General features: G+C 50.8%; 1 pseudogene; it reads left to right on the forward strand.

The window, feature by feature from the left end:
• The window catches only part of LOC123489180, a 16554-nt pseudogene extending 3515 nt beyond the window's left edge, over positions 1-13039 (forward strand).
• The last annotated feature ends 8632 nt before the right edge of the window (positions 13040-21671 follow it).

Raw genomic sequence — 21671 nt, forward strand, 5'->3', positions numbered from 1 at the left:
GTTGTCAGTCTTGTGGTTGTGTTTGTCTCTCTCTCTAGGAGTCCAGTCTGTCTCTGTGTTGTCCAGTCTTAGGTTGTGTGTCTCTCTCTCTAGGAGTCAGTCTGTCTCTGTGTTGTCCAGTCTTAAGGTTGTGTGTTCTCTCTCTCTAGGAGTCAGTCTGTCTCTGTGTTGTCCAGTCTTATGGTTGTGTCTCTCTCTCTCTCTCTAGGAGTCAGTCTGTCTCTGTGTTGTCCAGTCTTAAGGTTGTGTGTCTCTCTCTCTCTAGGAGTCAGTCTGTCTCTGTGTTGTCCAGTCTTAAGGTTGTGTGTCTCTCTCTCTAGGAGTCAGTCTGTCTCTGTGTTGTCCAGTCTTATGGTTGTGTGTCTCTCTCTCTAGGAGTCAGTCTGTCTCTGTGTTGTCCAGTCTTATGGTTGTGTGTCTCTCTCTCTCTAGGAGTCAGTCTGTCTCTGTGTTGTCCAGTCTTATGGTTGTGTGTCTCTCTCTCTAGGAGTCAGTCTGTCTCTGTGTTGTCCAGTCTTAAGGTTGTGTGTCTCTTCTCTAGGAGTCAGTCTGTCTCTGTGTTGTCCAGTCTCTTAAGGTTGTGTGTCTCTCTCTCTAGGAGTCAGTCTGTCTCTGTGTTGTCAGTCTTATGGTTGTGTCTCTCTCTCTCTCTAGGAGTCAGTCTGTCTCTGTGTTGTCAGTCTTATGGTTGTGTGTTCTCTCTCTAGGAGTCAGTCTGTCTCTGTGTTGTCCAATCTTAAGGTTGTGTGTCTCTCTCTCTCTAGGAGTCAGTCTGTCTCTGTGTTGTCCAGTCTTAAGGTTGTGTGTCTCTCTCTCTAGGAGTCAGTCTGTCTCTGTGTTGTCCAGTCTTATGGTTGTGTCTCTCTCTCTCTCTAGGAGTCAGTCTGTCTCTGTGTTGTCCAGTCTTATGGTTGTGTGTCTCTCTCTCTAGGAGTCAGTCTGTCTCTGTGTTGTCCAGTCTTAAGGTTGTGTGTCTCTCTCTCTAGGAGTCAGTCTGTCTCTGTGTTGTCCAGTCTTAAGGTTGTGTGTCTCTCCCTCTAGGAGTCAGTCTGTCTCTGTGTTGTCCAGTCTTAAGGTTGTGTGTCTCTCTCTCTAGGAGTCAGTCTGTCTCTGTGTTGTCCAGTCTTATGGTTGTGTCTCTCTCTCTCTCTAGGAGTCAGTCTGTCTCTGTGTTGTCCAGTCTTATGGTTGTGTGTCTCTCTCTCTCTAGGAGTCAGTCTGTCTCTGTGTTGTCCAGTCTTATGGTTGTGTCTCTCTCTCTCTCTCTAGGAGTCAGTCTGTCTCTGTGTTGTCCAGTCTTATGGTTGTGTGTCTCTCTCTCTAGGAGTCAGTCTGTCTCTGTGTTGTCCAGTCTTAAGGTTGTGTCTCTCTCTCTCTCTAGGAGTCAGTCTGTCTCTGTGTTGTCCAGTCTTAAGGTTGTGTGTCTCTCTCTCTAGGAGTCAGTCTGTCTCTGTGTTGTCCAGTCTTATGGTTGTGTCTCCCTCCTTTCTTCCTCTAATGTCTGGTTTATTTTCTGTCTCCCTGTAGGAGCCCGTTCCCAGTCAGCCTCAGTGTTGTCCAGTCTCCAGGAGCTGAGAGAGGTTCAGGACAGTCTGTCAGCCACAGAGACGGAGCTACAGAATCTGGACAAAGAACTGTCTGGTCTGAAGGGGACCGCTGAGAGGTGGGCCCTGAAACATTTACTACGCAGCTTTGGGAGTTCAGCTAACTCAATATTTATTCATTTCTCTATATATTCCTCTCTCTCTCCCCCCCTCTCCCTCCTCTCTCTCCCCCCCTCTCCCTCCTCTCTCTCCCCCCCCTCCCTCCTCTCTCTCCCCCCCCTCCCTCCTCTCTCTCCCCCCTCCCTCCTCTCTTCTCCCCCCTCCCTCCTCTCTCTCCCCCCCTCCTCTCTCTCTCCCCCCCTCCCTCCTCTCTCTCCCCCCCTCTCTCCTCTCTCTCCCTCCCTCCTCTCCCTCCCCTTCTCCCTCCTCTCTCTCCCTCCTTTCCTCTCTCCCCCCCCTCCCTCCTCTCTCTCTCCCCCCTCCTCTCTCTCTCCCCCCTCCTCTCTCTCTCCCCCTCCCTCCTCTCTCTCCCCCCCCTCTCCTCTCTCTCCCTCCCTCCTCTCCCTCCCTTCTCCCTCCTCTCTCTCCCTCCTTTCCTCCCTCCTCTCTCTCCCTCCTTTCCTCCCTCCCCCTCCCTCCTCTCTCTCTCCCCCCTCCTCTCTCTCCCCCCTCCCTCCTCTCTCTCCCTCCTTCCCTCCCTCCCCTCCTCCTCTCTCCCTCCCTTCTCCCTCCTCTCTCTCCCTCCTTTCCTCCCTCCTCTCTCTCCCTCCTTTCCTCCCTCCCCCTCCCTCCTCTCTCTCTCCCCCCTCCCTCCTCTCTCTCTCTCCCCTCCCTCCTCTCTCTCTCCCTCCCTCCTCTCTCTCCCTCCTTCCCTCCCTCCCCCCTCCCTCCTCTCTCTCCCGCCCTCCCTCCTCTCTCTCCCCCCTCCCTCCTCTCTCTCCCCTCCTCCTCTCTCCCCTACCTCCTCTCTCTCCTCCCTCCTCTCTCTCTCCCCCCTCTCTCCTCTCTCTCCCCCTCCCTCCTCTCTCCCCCTCCTCCTCTCTCTCTCCCCCCTCCCTCCTCTCTCTCTCCCCCTCCCTCCTCTCTCTCTCCCCCTCCCTCCTCTCTCTCCCCCCTCTCCTCTCTCTCCCTCCCTCCCTCTCCCCCCTTCTCCCTTCTCCCTCCTCTCCCCCCTTCTCCCTCCTCTCCCTCCCTTCTCCCTCCTCTCTCTCCCTCCTTCCCCCCTCCTCTCTCCCTCATCTCCCCCCTCCTCTCTCCCTCCCTCTCCCCCCTCTCTCTCTCTCTAGGTATCGTATGTTAAAGCAACAGTTAGACATGAAGGCAGAAGAGTTAGATATCCTCCAGGCTAAACTCCAACAGAGCTCCTTCCATAAGCAACAGGAGGAGCTGGAGATGCTGCGCAGGACCATCGGTGAGTCCACGAACAACATTTTCATAGAGCAACATGTTTCGTAAGATGGGACAGGCCTTGAACCAAAGAGTTTGGAACTATTTACTTTCAATTCTCATCACCTTCTTGTCATGGACATCGACAGGTGGTTTTCCCACCGCATGTTTTAAATGATTTAAACAATGTATTGTTTTGCACATTCCACGTGTTTAGTGGGCAGGAAATATGATAACTTGGCAACTTAAACATTTGTTTTCAGTGCACTTTGAAACATTGTACTTTGAGCAGGGTAGAGTTCCCATGGATACGAAACATGCTAGATCAGGGTTCTTCAATTCCGGTCCTGGAGGGCCGAAACACTTCTGTTTTTTATTTCTACCTGGTAGTTAATTGCACTCACAGAGGTGTTTCGGCCCTCCAGGACCGGAATTGAAGAACCCTGCTCTATAGACATTGGAAAGGAGCGTCAAGCTCATCACCTTTCACTTTCACCACCCTGTGAAGTTCATCATAACTTATCTCTAATAAACTGCATGCTTTCCCGAGTCGTAGTGGGAGGGGCCACACACCATGTCATAGTGTGACTCCATGTTTAGTTTGATATGATGGTTAGTATGTTTATTTATTAGCCTGTATCAATATTTGCACATAAAGGCGTTTCCAACTCCATTTCTTGCATAATTAATTTTACCAACACAAAAAGATCCCACCATGTCGATACGAACAAATTATCTGTCGGCATTTAGAAAACTGTACCGAAACTTCCTGTTTCCATCACAGCTGTCGTGATTTTTAAAAAATACGGTATGACTTTACTCGCATAAAAACTGTGGCTGGAAATGTGTGTCTGTCTGTGTCTCTGTGTCTGTGTGTGTGTGTGTCTGTGTGTGTGTGTGTGTCTGTGTGTGTCTGTCTGTGTGTGTGTGTCTGTCTGTGTGTGTGTCTGTCTGTCTGTCTGTGTGTGTGTCTGTGTGTGTGTGTCTGTGTGTGTGTCTGTGTGTGTGTGTGTCTGTGTGTGTGTCTGTGTCTGTGTCTGTGTGTGTGTCGTGTGTGTCTGTGTGTCTGTGTGTGTGTGTGTGTGTGTCTGTGTCTGTGTGTGTGTGTGTGTGTGTGTGTGTGTGTGTCTGTGTGTGTGTCTGTGTGTGTGTCTGTGTGTGTGTGTGTGTGTGTGTGTGTGTGTGTGTGTGTGTGTGTCTATCTGTCTGTGTGTGTGTGTGTGTGTCAGAGGAGTGTGAGGAGACCCTGCGCTGCAGTAAGGAGGTCCAGAAGAAGGCAGAGGAGAAGTACAAGGTAAGATCACATCATGACTTATTATCCCCATGGGTCATATCTGGACCTACCCGGGGTCTTCATTCAGGATCACATCATGACTTATTATCCCCATGGGTCATATCTGGACCTACCCGGGGTCTTCATTCAGGATCACATCATGACTTATTATCCCCATGGGTCATATCTGGACCTACCCGGGGTCTTCATTCAGGATCACATCATGACTTATTATCCCCATGGGTCATATCTGGACCTACCCGGGGTCTTCATTCAGGATCACATCATGACTTATTATCCCCATGGGTCATATCTGGACCTACCCGGGGTCTTCATTCAGGATCACATCATGACTTATTATCCCCATGGGTCATATCTGGACCTACCCGGGGTCTTCATTCAGGATCACATCATGACTTATTATCCCCATGGGTCATATCTGGACCTACCCGGGGTCTTCATTCAGGATCACATCATGACTTATTATCCCCATGGGTCATATCTGGACCTACCCGGGTCTTCATTCAGGATCACATCATGACTTATTATCCCCATGGGTAATATCTGGACCTACCCGGGGTCTTCATTCAGGATCACATCATGACTTATTATCCCCATGGGTAATATCTGGACCTACCCGGGGTCTTCATTCAGGATCACATCATGACTTATTATCCCCATGGGTCATATCTGGACCTACCCGGGGTCTTCATTCAGGATCACATCATGACTTATTATCCCCATGGGTCATATCTGGACCTACCCGGGGTCTTCATTCAGGATCACATCATGACTTATTATCCCCATGGGTCATATCTGGACCTACCCGGGGTCTTCATTCAGGATCACATCATGACTTATTATCCCCATGGGTAATATCTGGACCTACCCGGGGTCTTCATTCAGGATCACGTCATGGGTAATATCTGGACCTACCCGGGGTCTTCATTCAGGATCACGTCATGACTTTAACGTCATGGGTAATATCTGGACCTACCCGGGGTCTTCATTCAGGATCACGTCGTGACTAATGTCATGGGTCATATCTGGAAATCCTCCCTCCAACCAGGATTTCTGGAAAAGCAGGGAATTTTGGAAAAGCTACCAGAATTGTTCAACCCTACCCTGGGATAATACATGTCATTTAGCAGACACTTTTTTTTCTTTACAGGGTTTAATTCGGGTTAAGTACCTTGCTCAAGGGCACATCAATAGATTTGATTTTACCTTGTCGGCTCGGGTATTTGAACCGGCGTCCTTTCGGTTACGTGCCCAATGCCCTGAAGCACTAGGCTACCTGGCGCCCATATAAAGCTACTTTTAGTCATCCGTTCATAGATTATGTTTTACATATCATTTTACATTTTAGTCATTTAGCAGACGCTCTTATCCAGAGCGACTTACCATATGGATGGTCTCATATGGATGGTCTCATATGGATGGTCTCATATGGATGGTCTCGGGAACGGAACCCACTATCCAGGCTTTGTTGATATTGTGTTGTTAAACCTTGACTTGACCACCAGGTGTTGGAGAACAAGATGAAGAATGGACCTCCTCTCTCTCCCTCCTCTCTCTCCCTCCTTTCCCATGTTGTTAAACCTTGACTTGACCACCAGGTGTTGGAGAATAAGATGAAAAATGCGGAGGCAGAGAGAGAGAAGGAACTAAAAGCTGCTCAACAGAAGCTAAACTCCGCTAAAACCAAGGCTGATGCGTTCAGTAAGAAGCTCAAGGAGAGACAGCAGGTGGAGTCAGACGTTCACTCTCTTACACATACATAAACACATTTTGAATTCTGTGCCAACTGGCCCCCAAAACCAAAGACACCAGCACAATAACCTCGTTACATTATCCCAGCAATAACCTGGTTACATTATCCCAGCAATAACCCGGTTACGTTATCCCAGTGTACAAACAAGAGTATGGGCTGCACTTTAGATTGACATGAACGTTAAAGACCCTCGTGTGTGTGTGTGTGTGTGTGTGTGTGTGTGTGTGTGTGTGTGTGTGATATATAGGAGGCTGAGTCCCTGGTCCTAGAGTTGGAGGAGTTGAAGAGAGAGCAGGCTGGCTATGAACAACAGATACTGGCAGTAGATGAAGCCATGAAGTCTATCCAGGAACAGATAGACAATATGTCTACCACAGTGGCACAGAACAAGGTAGTGTTACATTTAGATCATGGTAAAATTACTGTGAAATGTCCTTGACGTAATCAATAACCTGACCCGAGTGTTTGACGTAATCAATAACCTGACCCGAGTGTTTGACGTAATCAATAACCTGACCCGAGTGTTTGACGTAATCAATAGCCTGGCCCGAGTGTTTGACGTAATCAATAGCCTGGCCCGAGTGTTTGACGTAATCAATAGCCTGGCCCGAGTGTTTGACGTAATCAATAGCCTGGCCCGAGTGTTTGACGTAATCAATAGCCTGGCCCGAGTGTTTGACGTAATCAATAGCCTGGCCCGAGTGTTTGACGTAATCAATAGCCTGGCCCGAGTGTTTGACGTAATCGATAGCCTGGCCCGAGTGTTTGACGTAATCGATAGCCTGACCCGAGTGTTTGACGTAATCAATAGCCTGACCCGAGTGTTTGACGTAATCGATAGCCTGACCCGAGTGTTGGTGTAATCCCTCTCTCCCCTCCTCCCCCCTTCATTCTCTCTCTCCTTCCTCAATCTCCCTCCCTCCTTTCTCCTCCTCCCCTCCTCTCTCCAGGAGTCGGTGCGTAAAGCCCAGGAAGAGTTGACTAGACAGAAAGAGGTGATCGTAGCTCAGGACAAAGAGATCAAGGTATGTTTGACTACATTATCAATAGTACTGATGGTGTTATTACCATGTTGCTCATTACCCCTAAACTCTCTGCAAGTTGATGGACAGATGTCCCCTCTGCTTCCCAAGTTGATAGACCAGATGTCCCCTCTGCTTCCCAAGTTAATAGACCAGATGTCCCCTCTCCTTCCCAAGTTAATAGACCAGATGTCCCCTCTCCTTCCCAAGTTAATAGACCAGATGTCCCCTCTCCTTCCCAAGTTAATAGACCAGATGTCCCCTCTCCTTCAAGTTAATAGACCAGATGTCCCCTCTCCTTCCCAAGTTGATAGACCAGATGTCCCCTCTCCTCCAAGTTAATAGACCAGATGTCCCCTCTCCTTCAAGTTAATAGACCAGATGTCCCCTCTCCTTCCCAAGTTGATAGACCAGATGTCCCCTCTCCTCCAAGTTAATAGACCAGATGTCCCCTCTCCTCCAAGTTAATAGACCAGATGTCCCCTCTCCTTCAAGTTAATAGACCAGATGTCCCCTCTCCTCCAAGTTAATAGACCAGATGTCCCCTCTCCTCCAAGTTAATAGACCAGATGTCCCCTCTCCTTCAAGTTAATAGACCAGATGTCCCCTCTCCTCCAAGTTGATAGACCAGATGTCCCCTCTCCTTCAAGTTAGACCAGATGTCCCCTCTCCTTCCCAAGTTGATAGACCAGATGTCCCCTCTCCTTCCCAAGTTGATAGACCAGATGTCCCCTCTCCTTCCCAAGTTGATAGACCAGATGTCCCCTCTCCTTCCCAAGTTGATAGACCAGATGTCCCCTCTGCTTCCCAAGTTCAAAAAGTGGGAGCACCCTGCAAAGTCGTGATTTGTCCAAATGATCAGTGATGAAAAGTCTGTACCTGAATAAAGTTCCTTGTTAGTGGACTCATTATGCACATAGAAACATAGGAAAAGGCACCAACTCCATGGCACACTAAAGATAGTTCCAGAACCGCAGACAACGACCACTATTACAACGCAGGAGAAAGTGCATTTGTTATAAAATAATATTACCATATACTATTTCAGTAGCACATGTCTTAGAGTGATGGACTGTGCCATCCCCACGGCCTCCACAATGGATCAGTCCACTCAGACAGGAGCCAATCAGACAGGTGTCCCCACGGCCTCCACAATGGATCAGTCCACTCAGACAGGAGCCAATCAGACAGGTGTCCCCACGGCCTCCACTATGGACTAGTCCACTCAGACAGGAGCCAATCAGACAGGTGTCCCCACGGCCTCCACAATGGATCAGTCCACTCAGACAGGAGCCAATCAGACAGGTGTCCCCACGGCCTCCACAATGGATCAGTCCGCTCAGACAGGAGCCAATCAGACGGGTGTCTTGTGCCCCATAATCGTTTTTAAATACATTTGCGACTGCTAAACTAAATACATCTCTGTCAACCAACAGCCTATTGACCAAACAATCAGCCAGTCGACTAAATGGGATCAGTCCTAGTTGTCACTCAACTAATGAAGCCTAATATTGTGCAAGCCATTTTACAAGCATTTGGATGCTGAAAGTTCGCGCAGATGTGCAAGAGAATATGCCTTTACCGCTCGTTCAGCGTGCCAAACGATTGGTCTTGTTGTTCGGCATGAAAATGACTTGTCAGCGCCGTTTCATGCTCAGTCCGACACTGAAGGAGAGGACGCGTCGGTTGTCACAAAAGATGAGAGGTGTTTTCAGAAGATAGAAAGTAATTTATGCAAAAAAAATGTTTGAACCATTCTTAACGTTTTGAATGGATTTTCTGACCGGCGCGTGCTACATATGGATCGGTTTGGGGTCCTGCGGACCAACTGTATCTTAAACATTTGAATCGCAGGACCGATGGGTATCGGCGAATTGTTACATCCATAGTATCTACAACTGAATTAAACGGTATCCTACACCCAACATTTTTTTAGATTTTTTTTCCCCAGACCTCAAGTAGTCTCCTGATGTGGTTTTAAACATTGTTGTGGACTTAAAAGTGTGATTTTGAGAGTGAAAACATGAAGAAGAAGAAAAAATGAAACCTGGAAAAACAAAATGGAGGAAATGGAATTGGGGAAAAATGTTCTAGGGCCCTAGAGATGCTACGATACCAGTTTCTGTCCATGAGAGATTATTGTAGCCTCTAATCTAGGATCAGATCATTTTCTAAAAATATCTGTTCTACCAACTCTTATGAGCTACTTTGACAATATAATTCCATGTTCCATGCCAACAAAGCGTGTGTGTGTGTGTGTGTGTGTGTGTGTGTGTATTCCAGGGTAAGAGTACAGAAGCCAACCATATGAGAGAGAAAACCAATGAGTCTCAGCTGAAGATTAAAGAGTTGGAACACAACATCAGTAAACACCGTAAAGACAGTCAGGACGCTGCTGCCAAGGTACATTTTACTGATCAACTCTTCTTTCTCATCTCTTTCTTTTGTTCACATTCTCTCTGTCTGTTTTTCTCTTTAATGTCTCTTCAGAATAGATCACTAAATCAGAGCGTGAAATGGGATCTAGTCTTCTGAGTGAGCTTCTTCCTTCTGGAGGAACATGAGAGAGCGAGGCTTGTTCTGCTAGCCAGACTAACATCTCTCTCATCCCTCTCTCTCCATCCCCCTCTATCTCTCTCTCCACCCCTCTCCTCTCTCCACCCCTCTCCTCTCTCCATCCATCCCTCCTGCTCCTCTCTCTCCATCCCCCTCTCTCTCTCTCCACCCATCCCTCCTCTCTCCACCCCTCTCCTCTCTCCATCCATCCCTCCTGTCTCCTCTCTCTCCCCTCCTCTCTCCTCCATCCCTCCCTCTCTCCAGGTGTCTCGTATGTTAGAGGAACATGAGTGGATCAGTCAGGAGAGAGGCCTGTTCGGCCAGCCCAACACAGGATACGACTTCAAGGTGAACAACCCTAAAGAGGCGGGCCAGAGGCTGAGGAAGCTGGAAGAGTCCAAGACCAGACTGGAGAGATCTGTCAACAAGAGAGCCATGAACATGTTGAGTCAAGCTGAGGAGAGGGTGAGTAGAGGGAGGGAGGGAGGGAGAGAGAGAGAGGGGAGGAGAGATCTGTCAACAAGAGAGCCATGAACATGTTGAGTCAAGCTGAGGAGAGGGTGAGTAGAGGGAGGGAGGGAGGGAGAGAGAGAGAGGGGAGGAGAGATCTGTCAACAAGAGAGCCATGAACATGCTGAGTCAAGCTGAGGAGAGGGTGAGTAGAGGGAGGGAGGGAGAGAGAGAGAGGGTGGAGGAGAGATCTGTCAACAAGAGAGCCATGAACATGCTGAGTCAAGCTGAGGAGAGGGTGAGTAGAGGGAGGGAGGGAGGAGGGAGAGAGAGGGTGGAGGAGAGATCTGTCAACAAGAGAGCCATGAACATGCTGAGTCAAGCTGAGGAGAGGGTGAGTAGAGGGAGGGAGGGAGGAGGAGAGGGTCAAGCTGAGGAGAGGGTGAGTGTGTGTGTGTGTGTGTGTGTGTGTGTGTGTGTGTGTGTGTTACCTTTTGGATCAAATCTATTTGGACCCCTCCTTCCCCTCTTGGGCTCTCCTTGAGGTTGTGTCAGATTTCAATAGGTAATGGTAGCACCCTTTGATATGATTGGAGGAGAGTTGAGAACGTGACCCTAACTCCCCCTTCCATCCATCAGTATAATGACCTGATGAAGAAGAAGAGGATCGTGGAGAATGACAAGTCGAAGATCCTCCAGACCATCGAGGAGCTGGACCAGAAGAAGAAGGAGGCCCTCAACATCGCCTGGCAGAAGGTCTGTCTCTGTCTGCCTGGCAGAAGGTCTGTCTCTGTCTGTCTGGCAGAAGGTCTGTCTCTGTCTGTCTGGCAGAAGGTCTGTCTCTGTCTGCCTGGCAGAAGGTCTGTCTCTGTCTGTCTGGCAGAAGGTCTGTCTCTGTCTGCCTGGCAGAAGGTCTGTCTCTGTCTGTCTGGCAGAAGGTCTGTCTCTGTCTGTCTGGCAGAAGGTCTGTCTCTGTCTGTCTGGCAGAAGGTCTGTCTCTGTCTGTCTGGCAGAAGGTCTGTCTCTGTCTGTCTGGCAGAAGGTCTGTCTCTGTCTGTCTGGCAGAAGGTCTGTCTCTGTCTGTCTGGCAGAAGGTCTGTCTCTGTCTGTCTGGCAGAAGGTCTGTCTCTGTCTGTCTGGCAGAAGGTCTGTCTCTGTCTGTCTGGCAGAAGGTCTGTCTCTGTCTGTCTGGCAGAAGGTCTGTCTCTGTCTGTCTGGCAGAAGGTCTGTGTCTGTCTGGCAGAAGGTCTGTCTCTGTCTGGCAGAAGGTGTCTGTCTGTCTGGCAGAAGGTCTGTCTGTCTCTAATGTGTGTCTGTCTGGCAGAAGGTCTGTCTGTCTGTCTGTCTGTCTCTAATGTGTGTCTGCCTGGCAGAAGGTCTGTCTGTCTCTGTCTGCCTGGCAGAAGGTCTGTCTCTGTCTGTCTGCCTGGCAGAAGGTCTGTCTGTCTGTAATGTGTGTGATTGAAAAATGTCTAACGATACAGGACCATTTGATGTGAAATCAGTAAAAAGTTGTGGTAAAAATGCTGTCTTTCTGCTTTTATCACAAGACTGCGTAGCCCCTGAGCCAGGCGATCAAGTTAGCCCTCTGAGCCAAAGCCTAGACATTATTTCTAGGAGCTAACAGGAGCTAAGTCTTCAGGTCTCTGGCAAAGTGACTCATCAAACCACCTCCATTACACTCCTCTCTCCTCTCCCTTTCTCTCTCTCTCTCTCTCCCCTCTGTCTCCAGGTGAATAAAGACTTTGGTAGTATCTTCTCCACCCTGCTGCCGGGGGCTGATGCCCGCCTGGCCCCCCTGAAGGCTGTGGGGCCCTTGAGGGCCTGGAGTTCAAGGTGGCTCTGGGAAACACATGGAAGGAGAACCTCACTGAACTCAGCGGAGGACAGCGGTACGGGGAGCTGGATTTAATCATTCACTTATTGGTTATTGATTATGTATTGACACCCGCATTAGTATGTGTGTGTGTGGAGATTTGTGCTACTATCATCTAAAGGCTGTGTTTACCCAGATCAGCTCTGAAAAGGAGCTGATGTGAAATAGATCTGATATGATTGGCCAACTTGACCAATTAGTGGGAAAGAAATCAGAACAGGGCTGCCTGTGTAAACGCAGCCAAAAGGTGTCCACGGTCAGATGATTGATCAGACAGCTCTATTGATTGGCTAGTGATCATTAACACCAGCTTTGATTGATTCTGTTGAAGTGGCCTCAGTAGATGAACAGAAGGATCCTCATTGGGCCGAACGCATTAACTGTGTGTGTGTTGCAGGTCTCTGGTAGCCCTGTCTCTGATCCTGGCCATGCTGCTGTTTAAACCAGCTCCTATCTACATATTGGATGAGGTGGATGCTGCCCTGGACCTCTCCCACACGCAGAATATAGGACAGATGCTGAGAACACACTTCACACACTCCCAGGTAACACACACACACACACACCTGTCCCACACACCTGCCATATAAAGTATCCTAATAGAACCCACTTTATAATGGCTACATTTCATAAATGTCTTTGTCTCACTCTGCAGTTTGTGGTGGTGTCTCTGAAGGATGGCATGTTCACCAACGCCAACGTTCTGTTCAAGACCAAGTTCGTAGACGGGGTGTCCGCCGTGTCCCGTACCACCCAGGCCCAACCAGACCAGAACCAGACCCACAAGGGACAGCGACAAGGCCCGTCTCAAAGGCCGCAGGCAAAAAAAACTCACCGCTAACGTCTGTAGCTAGCCAGAGGCTAACTGATGCCAGAGGTTTCTACGTGTCTGTTTGGGTTCATCACCAAAGCGTTTCTATGGTTATTTTGCTGTCCATTCCACTAGCCAGGGAGCTATCCTTTTGGCTTAACATAATGAAACCTAAATATATGGCAATTATACTTTTGTCTGTAATCTACTGTTCCGCACCATATGTGAGTATTTTAATGTCTGTTACTTTCTTCACTGTCTTGGGGGGGAGGGACATGTTTCTACAGCGGAATTTGTAATCCAGTAAATGTGTTTCTGTTTAAAATAAAGCTGCTTTCACATAAAGACCATCTTGTCAGTTTGAACTTTTTATTAGTAGTTTAAAACCAAATAATGACTCCTCAAAGCTCCAGGTAGTTTTTTTATTTCATTTAGGGGACAAATTCACAAGAATTACACACCTCCCTCTCACACCACTGTCCATTGTTGGGTTATCAACGTTTCTGAAAAAATATTTTTTACACCCTTTTTGTTTTAAACATGCAAACTGGGGGGAGGGAGAGAAGTGAAACACCAGATCAGACAGAAACATCCCTTAAATCACTGGTCACCAACTCCAGTCCTGAAGAGCTCTTGCTCCAACCCAGCACTAACTAACATTAACTATCAAGACCCGTGCTTGACTTGGGCAGGAGCTCAAATGTCCTACTGCTGTTCCTCTTTATAGAATATGAACTCCTGCACCTAAATATAAAACCGTACCGGCACCTGTTTCAGTCCAAGTCAAGTTCTGATCCAAACCAGGTTGGTGCTGGGTTGGAGTAAAAGCCTGCACCCACCCAGTAGATCAGGGGTGTCAAACTCATTCCGCGGAGGGCCGTGTCCGCAGGTTTCTCCTTTCAGTGAAGACGTAGACAACCAGGTGAGGGGAGCTCTTGACTCATTAGTGACCTTTAATTCATCAATCAAAAACCCCCCCAAGACACTCCTCCGCCCTCCGCGGAATGAGTCGAAACACGCTCCGGTAGGTTGATGATGTGTTGGCTAGTACTGGGCTGGAACAAAACCCTGCTCACACAGTCGCGCTCCAGGACCAGGGCGTCGACAACCAATGTGTTAAATAAAGTTGCAGTATCATCCTTGGTTACGTCCCCAAAATGGCCCCCCTCTTCCCACTAGTAGGGGTATAGGGTGCCATTTGGGACGTTCACTAGTAGGTCTGTACTGGCTGCAGCCAGCAGAGAAAGAAGGAACCTGTTTAGGGAGCCGTTACACAGCACCCTATTCCCTCTATCTGGGTTCCCAAACTGGCGGTGACTTTATCTGGCCCCTCGAGTATATAAAAAAAAAAAAAAGTTTTTTTGGGTTTGACATAAGACTGTAAAAACCAGCTCCAAGTGATTTTATTTGTGGAAATCTGTTCCAAAGCCTTCCCACGCCTAAGAGATGTATGTGATCGTATACAAAACGTAAGCAAGGTTTGAAATGATTGTTTCGGTCAAATTATTATATCAATTCGGTCTACTAGGCCACTCGACCATCCGCTCAAGAAAAAAAAAGAAATAAAAAATCGTCCCCGCGGCTGAATCTAGTTGATACCTGGACTATATAGTGCACTACTTTAGACCAGAGAGTCCTATCGGACCTGGTCAACAGTAGTGCACTGTAAAGGGGTTCAGGTCAACAGTAGTGCACTATAAAGGGGTTCAGGTCAACAGTAGTGCACTGTAAAGGGGTTCAGGTCAACAGTAGTGCACTGTAAAGGGGTTCAGGTCAACAGTAGTGCACTATAAAGGGGTTCAGGTCAACAGTAGTGCACTGTAAAGGGGTTCAGGTCAACAGTAGTGCACTGTAAAGGGGTTCAGGTCAACAGTAGTGCACTGTAAAGGGGTTCAGGTCAACAGTAGTGCACTGTAAAGGGGTTCAGGTCAACAGTAGTGCACTATAAAGGGGTTCAGGTCAACAGTAGTGCACTATAAAGGGGTTCAGGTCAACAGTAGTGCACTATAAAGGGGTTCAGGTCAACAGTAGTGCACTGTAAAGGGGTTCAGGTCAACAGTAGTGCACTATAAAGGGGTTCAGGTCAACAGTAGTGCACTGTAAAGGGGTTCAGGTCAACAGTAGTGCACTGTAAAGGGGTTCAGGTGTTGTTTGTTTACTATGGTGCTGTCCAATTGTAATAACCCAGCCAGCCGTCCACTGACACAATATAATACACATCATCACCACGCCTGCCCAGAGATCTGGGGCGGATTCAAGAGTGTGTGTGTGTGTTCAGAGTTGACTCCAGGGGTTGTGTTCAGGGCTGACTCTGGATGTGTCTCCGTAGTTCCTGGGCCTTGTCCCGTAGGTCAGGTCTGCTGTCTGTCTGCAGGGTGGACAGGGAACGCTGCAGCTGCTCCCGACTCTTCCCCGAAACACACTCCCACTGACCACTCTCTGGAAAGACACACACAACCTGTCACCTTCAGGGACTAGGGGAGAAAACCTGTCCCCTTCAGGGACTAGGGGAGAAAACCTGTCCCCTTCAGGGACTAGGGGAGAAAACCTGTCCCCTTCAGGGACTAGGGGAGAAAACCTGTCCCCTTCAGGGACTAGGGGAGAAAACCTGTCCCCTTCAGGGACTAGGGGGAGAAAACCTGTCACCTTCAGGGACTAGGGAGAGAAAGAGTAGAGGGAGGGAGGGAGGGAGAGGGAGGGGAGGGAGGGAGGGAGGGAGGGAGAGAGAGAGGGTGGAGGAGAGATCTGTCAACAAGAGAGCCATGAACATGCTGAGTCAAGCTGAGGAGAGGGTGAGTAGAGGGAGGGAGGGAGAGAGAGAGGGTGGAGGAGAGATCTGTCAACAAGAGAGCCATGAACATGCTGAGTCAAGCTGAGGAGAGGGTGAGTAGAGGGAGGGAGGGAGAGAGAGAGAGGGTGGAGGAGAGATCTGTCAACAAGAGAGCCATGAACATGCTGAGTCAAGCTGAGGAGAGGGTGAGTAGAGGGAGGGAGGGAGAGAAGAAGAGAGAGGGTGGAGGAGAGATCTGTCAACAAGAGAGCCATGAACATGCTGAGTCAAGCTGAGGAGAGGGTGAGTAGAGGGAGGGAGGGAGAGAGAGGGTGGAGGAGAGATCTGTCAACAAGAGAGCCATGAACATGCTGAGTCAAGCTGAGGAGAGGGTGAGTAGAGGGAGGAGGGAGAAAGAGGGAGGGAGAGAGGGTGGAGGAGAGATCTGTCAACAAGAGAGCCATGAACATGCTGAGTCAAGCTGAGGAGAGGGTGAGTAGAGGGAGGGAGGGAGAGGGTGGAGGAGAGATCTGTCAACAAGAGAGCCATGAACATGCTGAGTCAAGCTGAGGAGAGGGTGAGTAGAGAGGGGGAGAGGGTGGAGGAGAGATCTGTCAACAAGAGAGCCATGAACATGCTGAGTCAAGCTGAGGAGAGGGTGAGTAGAGGGAGGGAGGGAGAGGGTGGAGGAGAGATCTGTCAACAAGAGAGCCATGAACATGCTGAGTCAAGCTGAGGAGAGGGTGAGTAGAGGGAGGGAGGGAGAGGGTGGAGGAGAGATCTGTCAACAAGAGAGCCATGAACATGCTGAGTCAAGCTGAGGAGAGGGTGAGTAGAGGGAGGGAGGGAGAGGAGAGGGTGGAGGAGAGATCTGTCAACAAGAGAGCCATGAACATGCTGAGTCAAGCTGAGGAGAGGGTGAGTAGAGGGAGGGAGGGAGAGGGAGAGGGTGGAGGAGAGATCTGTCAACAAGAGAGCCATGAACATGTTGAGTCAAGCTGAGGAGAGGGTGAGTAGAGGGAGGGAGGGAGGGAGGGAGAGAGGGTGGAGGAGAGATCTGTCAACAAGAGAGCCATGAACATGCTGAGTCAAGCTGAGGAGAGGGTGAGTAGAGGGAGGGAGGGAGGGAGGGAGAGGGTGGAGGAGAGATCTGTCAACAAGAGAGCCATGAACATGTTGAGTCAAGCTGAGGAGAGGGTGAGTAGAGGGAGGGAGGGAGGGAGAGAGGGTGGAGGAGAGATCTGTCAACAAGAGAGCCATGAACATGCTGAGTCAAGCTGAGGAGAGGGTGAGTAGAGGGAGGGAGGGAGGGAGGGAGGGAGAGGGTGGAGGAGAGATCTGTCAACAAGAGAGCCATGAACATGTTGAGTCAAGCTGAGGAGAGGGTGAGTAGAGGGAGGGAGGGAGGGAGAGAGGGTGGAGGAGAGATCTGTCAACAAGAGAGCCATGAACATGCTGAGTCAAGCTGAGGAGAGGGTGAGTAGAGGGAGGGAGGGAGGGAGGGAGAGGGTGGAGGAGAGATCTGTCAACAAGAGAGCCATGAACATGCTGAGTCAAGCTGAGGGAGAGGGTGAGTAGAGGGAGGGAGGGAGGGAGGGAGAGGGTGGAGGAGAGATCTGTCAACAAGAGAGCCATGAACATGTTGAGTCAAGCTGAGGAGAGGGGTGAGTAGAGGGAGGGAGGGAGGGAGAGAGGGTGGAGGAGAGATCTGTCAACAAGAGAGCCATGAACATGCTGAGTCAAGCTGAGGAGAGGGTGAGTAGAGGGAGGGAGGGAGGGAGGGAGAGGGTGGAGGAGAGATCTGTCAACAAGAGAGCCATGAACATGTTGAGTCAAGCTGAGGAGAGGGTGAGTAGAGGGAGGGAGGGAGGGAGAGAGGGTGGAGGAGAGATCTGTCAACAAGAGAGCCATGAACATGCTGAGTCAAGCTGAGGAGAGGGTGAGTAGAGGGAGGGAGGGAGGGAGGGAGAGGGTGGAGGAGAGATCTGTCAACAAGAGAGCCATGAACATGCTGAGTCAAGCTGAGGAGAGGGTGAGTAGAGGGAGGGAGGGAGGGAGGGAGAGGGTGGAGGAGAGATCTGTCAACAAGAGAGCCATGAACATGCTGAGTCAAGCTGAGGAGAGGGTGAGTAGAGGGAGGGAGGGAGGGAGAGGGTGAGAGAGGGAGGGAGGAGGGAGAGAGGGTGGAGGAGAGATCTGTCAACAAGAGAGCCATGAACATGCTGAGTCAAGCTGAGGAGAGGGTGAGTAGAGGGAGGGAGAGAGAGAGAGGGAGGGAAGAGAGATCTGTCAACAAGAGAGCCATGAACATGCTGAGTCAAGCTGAGGAGAGGGTGAGTAGAGGGAGGGAGAGAGAGAGAGGGAGGGAGGAGAGATCTGTCAACAAGAGAGCCATGAACATGCTGAGTCAAGCTGAGGAGAGGGTGAGTAGAGGGAGGGAGGGAGGGAGAGAGGGTGGAGGAGAGATCTGTCAACAAGAGAGCCATGAACATGTTGAGTCAAGCTGAGGAGAGGGTGAGTAGAGGGAGGGAGGGAGAGAGAGAGGGTGGAGGAGAGATCTGTCAACAAGAGAGCCATGAACATGCGGAGTCAAGCTGAGGAGAGGGTGAGTAGAGGGAGGGAGGGAGAGGGTGAGTAGAGGGAGGGAGGGAGGGAGAGAGGGTGGAGGAGAGATCTGTCAACAAGAGAGCCATGAACATGCTGAGTCAAGCTGAGGAGAGGGTGAGTAGAGGGAGGGAGAGAGAGAGAGGGAGGGAGGAGAGATCTGTCAACAAGAGAGCCATGAACATGCTGAGTCAAGCTGAGGAGAGGGTGAGTAGAGGGAGGGAGGAGAGATCTGTCAACAAGAGAGCCATGAACATGCTGAGTCAAGCTGAGGAGAGGGTGAGTAGAGGGAGGGAGGGAGGGAGAGAGGGTGGAGGAGAGATCTGTCAACAAGAGAGCCATGAACATGCTGAGTCAAGCTGAGGAGAGGGTGAGTAGAGGGAGGGAGGGAGGGAGAGAGGGTGGAGGAGAGATCTGTCAACAAGAGAGCCATGAACATGCTGAGTCAAGCTGAGGAGAGGGTGAGTAGAGGGAGGGAGGGAGGGAGAGAGAGAGGGTGGAGGAGAGATCTGTCAACAAGAGAGCCATGAACATGCTGAGTCAAGCTGAGGAGAGGGTGAGTAGAGGGAGGGGAGGGAGAGGGTGGAGGAGAGATCTGTCAACAAGAGAGCCATGAACATGCTGAGTCAAGCTGAGGAGAGGGTGAGTAGAGGGAGGGAGGGAGAGGGTGGAGGAGAGATCTGTCAACAAGAGAGCCATGAACATGCTGAGTCAAGCTGAGGAGAGGGTGAGTAGAGGGAGGGAGGGAGAGAGAGAGGGTGGAGGAGAGATCTGTCAACAAGAGAGCCATGAACATGCTGAGTCAAGCTGAGGAGAGGGTGAGTAGAGGGAGGGAGGGAGGGAGGGAGAGGGTGGAGGAGAGATCTGTCAACAAGAGAGCCATGAACATGTTGAGTCAAGCTGAGGAGAGGGTGAGTAGAGGGAGGGAGGGAGAGGGTGGAGGAGAGATCTGTCAACAAGAGAGCCATGAACATGTTGAGTCAAGCTGAGGAGAGGGTGAGTAGAGGGAGGGAGGGAGGGAGAGAGGGTGGAGGAGAGATCTGTCAACAAGAGAGCCATGAACATGCTGAGTCAAGCTGAGGAGAGGGTGAGTAGAGGGAGGGAGGGAGGGAGGGAGAGGGTGGAGGAGAGATCTGTCAACAAGAGAGCCATGAACATGTTGAGTCAAGCTGAGGAGAGGGTGAGTAGAGGGAGGGAGGGAGGGAGAGAGGGTGGAGGAGAGATCTGTCAACAAGAGAGCCATGAACATGCTGAGTCAAGCTGAGGAGAGGGTGAGTAGAGGGAGGGAGGGAGGGAGGGAGGGAGAGGGTGGAGGAGAGATCTGTCAACAAGAGAGCCATGAACATGCTGAGTCAAGCTGAGGAGAGGGTGAGTAGAGGGAGGGAGGGAGGGAGAGAGGGTGGAGGAGAGATCTGTCAACAAGAGAGCCATGAACATGCTGAGTCAAGCTGAGGAGAGGGTGAGTAGAGGGAGGGAGGGAGGGAGGGAGAGGGTGGAGGAGAGATCTGTCAACAAGAGAGCCATGAACATGCTGAGTCAAGCTGAGGAGAGGGTGAGTAGAGGGAGGGAGGGAGGGAGGGAGAGGGTGGAGGAGAGATCTGTCAACAAGAGAGCCATGAACATGTTGAGTCAAGCTGAGGAGAGGGTGAGTAGAGGGAGGGAGGGAGGGAGAGAGGGTGGAGGAGAGATCTGTCAACAAGAGAGCCATGAACATGCTGAGTCAAGCTGAGGAGAGGGGTGAGTAGAGGGAGGGAGGGAGGGAGGGAGAGGGTGGAGGAGAGATCTGTCAACAAGAGAGCCATGAACATGTTGAGTCAAGCTGAGGAGAGGGTGAGTAGAGGGAGGGAGGGAGGGAGAGAGGGTGGAGGAGAGATCTGTCAACAAGAGAGCCATGAACATGCTGAGTCAAGCTGAGGAGAGGGTGAGTAGAGGGAGGGAGGGAGGGAGGGAGAGGGTGGAGGAGAGATCTGTCAACAAGAGAGCCATGAACATGCTGAGTCAAGCTGAGGAGAGGGTGAGTAGAGGGAGGGAGGGAGGGAGGGAGAGGGTGGAGGAGAGATCTGTCAACAAGAGAGCCATGAACATGCTGAGTCAAGCTGAGGAGAGGGTGAGTAGAGGGAGGGAGAGGGTGAGTAGAGGGAGGGAGGGAGGGAGAGAGGGTGGAGGAGAGATCTGTCAACAAGAGAGCCATGAACATGCTGAGTCAAGCTGAGGAGAGGGTGAGTAGAGGGAGGGAGAGAGAGAGAGGGAGGGAAGAGAGATCTGTCAACAAGAGAGCCATGAACATGCTGAGTCAAGCTGAGGAGAGGGTGAGTAGAGGGAGGGAGAGAGAGAGAGGGAGGGAGGAGAGATCTGTCAACAAGAGAGCCATGAACATGCTGAGTCAAGCTGAGGAGAGGGTGAGTAGAGGGAGGGAGGGAGGGAGAGAGGGTGGAGGAGAGATCTGTCAACAAGAGAGCCATGAACATGTTGAGTCAAGCTGAGGAGAGGGTGAGTAGAGGGAGGGAGGGAGGGAGAGAGGGTGGAGGAGAGATCTGTCAACAAGAGAGCCATGAACATGCTGAGTCAAGCTGAGGAGAGGGTGAGTAGAGGGGGAGGAGGGAGGGAGGGAGGGAGAGAGGGTGGAGGAGAGATCTGTCAACAAGAGAGCCATGAACATGCTGAGTCAAGCTGAGGAGAGGGTGAGTAGAGGGAGGGAGAGAGAGAGAGGGAGGGAGGAGAGATCTGTCAACAAGAGAGCCATGAACATGCTGAGTCAAGCTGAGGAGAGGGTGAGTAGAGGGAGAGGAGGAGAGATCTGTCAACAAGAGAGCCATGAACATGCTGAGTCAAGCTGAGGAGAGGGTGAGTAGAGGGAGGGAGGGAGGGAGAGAGGGTGGAGGAGAGATCTGTCAACAAGAGAGCCATGAACATGTTGAGTCAAGCTGAGGAGAGGGTGAGTAGAGGGAGGGAGGGAGGGAGAGAGGGTGGAGGAGAGATCTGTCAACAAGAGAGCCATGAACATGCTGAGTCAAGCTGAGGAGAGGGTGAGTAGAGGGAGGGAGAGAGGAGAGAGAGAGGGTGGAGGAGAGATCTGTCAACAAGAGAGCCATGAACATGCTGAGTCAAGCTGAGGAGAGGGTGAGTAGAGGGAGGGAGAGAGAGAGAGAGAGGGAGGAGAGATCTGTCAACAAGAGAGCCATGAACATGCTGAGTCAAGCTGAGGAGAGGGTGAGTAGAGGGAGGGAGGAGGGAGAGAGGGGGGGGAGATCTGTCAACAAGAGAGCCATGAACATGCTGAGTCAAGCTGAGGAGAGGGTGAGTAGAGGGAGGGAGGGAGGGAGAGAGGGTGGAGGAGAGATCTGTCAACAAGAGAGCCATGAACATGCTGAGTCAAGCTGAGGAGAGGGTGAGTAGAGGGAGGGAGGGAGGGAGAGAGGGTGGAGGAGAGATCTGTCAACAAGAGAGCCATGAACATGCTGAGTCAAGCTGAGGAGAGGGTGAGTAGAGGGAGGGAGGGAGGGAGAGAGAGGGTGGAGGAGAGATCTGTCAACAAGAGAGCCATGAACATGCTGAGTCAAGCTGAGGAGAGGGTGAGTAGAGGGAGGGAGGGAGGGAGAGAGGGT

The sequence above is a fragment of the Coregonus clupeaformis genome, unplaced genomic scaffold (genome assembly GCF_020615455.1).
Source record: "Coregonus clupeaformis isolate EN_2021a unplaced genomic scaffold, ASM2061545v1 scaf2812, whole genome shotgun sequence".
NCBI lineage: Eukaryota > Metazoa > Chordata > Actinopteri > Salmoniformes > Salmonidae > Coregonus > Coregonus clupeaformis.